Source organism: Capsicum annuum, chromosome 11, assembly GCF_002878395.1.
Source record: "Capsicum annuum cultivar UCD-10X-F1 chromosome 11, UCD10Xv1.1, whole genome shotgun sequence".
Taxonomy (NCBI): domain Eukaryota; kingdom Viridiplantae; phylum Streptophyta; class Magnoliopsida; order Solanales; family Solanaceae; genus Capsicum; species Capsicum annuum.
The window spans coordinates 85325054-85327039 of NC_061121.1; the positions used below are offsets into that span (position 1 = coordinate 85325054).

Consider the following 1986-nt stretch of genomic DNA (forward strand, 5'->3'; position numbering starts at 1 on the left):
GGGTATATTTGTTCATTTTTATTTTAATTTTTTTATCTCAAATAATTAACCCAAGCCTACTACCCGACTCGATCCCAATTAAAATCCAAGAGACGCCTATTTAGCAAATGCATTTTTCCTCCCCTATTACGATATACACATATAATACAGTAACACTTACTACTATCAATTTTCAAAAAAAATATTAACCCTTAACACTCAAAAACAACACCAAATAAATTGAACCCTCATGTTTCAATTTTATTGGGAAAACACAACCCACCACCGCTCAACACCACATAGCAACTGTCTCATCGAACCAAAAACACCCCATCGGCAAACCATCACCACACCCCTAGCTCCAGCAATCTCCAGTCTATTCTCCACTCCCTCCAACTAGTAAACAACAATTAGTAGCAACGATCAATCACTATAATTTGATTGGGGTTCATGTTTAAAAGAAAAATAAAGGGAGTATCGGGTTTGAAACAAAAAAAAGAGGTCGGGTCGAGTTGGTTTTAAATCGAGTTTAATGGATTTATTTGGTCGGGTAGTGGATTTGAGTTAATTATTTGGTATAAAAAAATTAAAATGAAAAAGGATAAATATACCCCCAAACTATGATAAATTGTACATATATGCCCTTCATCATACATTGGATACACATATATCTCCACCATTAGTGCGAGGGGTATTACATATCATTTCATTAATGGTAAGGGTATATATATATCCAAAGTATGACGGAGGGTATATGTATACCATTTATCATAGTTCAGAGGAATATTTGTCCCTTTTCCATCTTTAAAATATTAAATAAGTTGAAAATTATGAGAACGATGACATTTAATTCTCTAACGTTATGGAATAAGTAGTAATTACTTATGCATACAATCTTAAATATACAAACTACTAGAACTACATGTTTACATTTATATAACCTAAATCAATTCTTTATTTTTTCTTCTATTAAGAATTTTTTTGAAAAATATTGTTTAGCTATTGTTATTTTATTAGAACTTGAAGATTAAAAAAGAATATTACATAGTTCAATATTGAAAAATATTATAAGGAAGGCAGAACATTAATGAAGGCCTTCATGCGCAAAGCGCTGACGAGTTATTTAATTCATTATAACAGTAAAATTTCACGAAAAAGGTCAAAAAAAATGTCAAATCATTATAACAGTAAAATTTCACAGAAAAAGTCGAAAAAAATGTCAAATGATAAAGACAAAAACTGCCCCTATGCAGGATCGAACTACAAACCTCCAGTTTACAAAACTAGTGCTCTATCACTGAGCTATAGGGGAAACAATTACACATATGATTACAATTATTTTATTTAAGAACATAGTTAATCTTCAAAGATCAATTAACTGACTCATAGTCTATGACATCCACAGGTTTTAGTAGCTCCAACCTTTTATTTTGACAGGTTTAGATTGCATATAGGGGTGTACATAGGTCGAGTTGGTTCGATTTTTCATTAAAATATAACCAAACCAATAATATCGATTTTTAAATCTATAAACTAAATCAAACCAACATACAGTCGGTTTTTTTGATTTTTTATTTTAGTTGGGTTTTTTTGGTTTTCTTAACTTTTCAATTTTCTCATTTTTATTTACTATTATAATGTGTTTGAATCAAAAATCAAATATTTTCAATAAAAAGATCAAAAAAAATGGGCATAGCCAATATTGGGCATCAATATACATCCTTCATTCAAATAGTTCCAACAAAAACATAGAGTTAATCAAAACAAGCCATGAATTCCAGTAAAAATATGTTAATATAATCTTCAAGCATCATGATAAACCACGATATAGCTGTCATATTTTCTTCTCTAAGCTAATCGATACTCAAAGGGGCACCTGGACATTCTGAAAGGAAAAAATTTATTAGCACTCAAATACATAGTTAGTTATTGAATCACTTGTTAACTTGTCAAACAACAACAAGATTAAAGGAATTTCCAAACTAGAAGCAAAAAACTAAGAGCAAC

General features: G+C 30.1%; 1 non-coding gene across 1 annotated transcript; it reads right to left on the bottom strand.

Annotated features, from left to right (window-relative positions):
* Window positions 1-1219: 1219 nt before the first annotated feature.
* Window positions 1220-1291, bottom strand: TRNAT-UGU. Its single transcript has one exon. It is a non-coding gene; the product is annotated as a tRNA-Thr (tRNA).
* Between the last annotated feature and the right edge of the window lie 695 nt (window positions 1292-1986).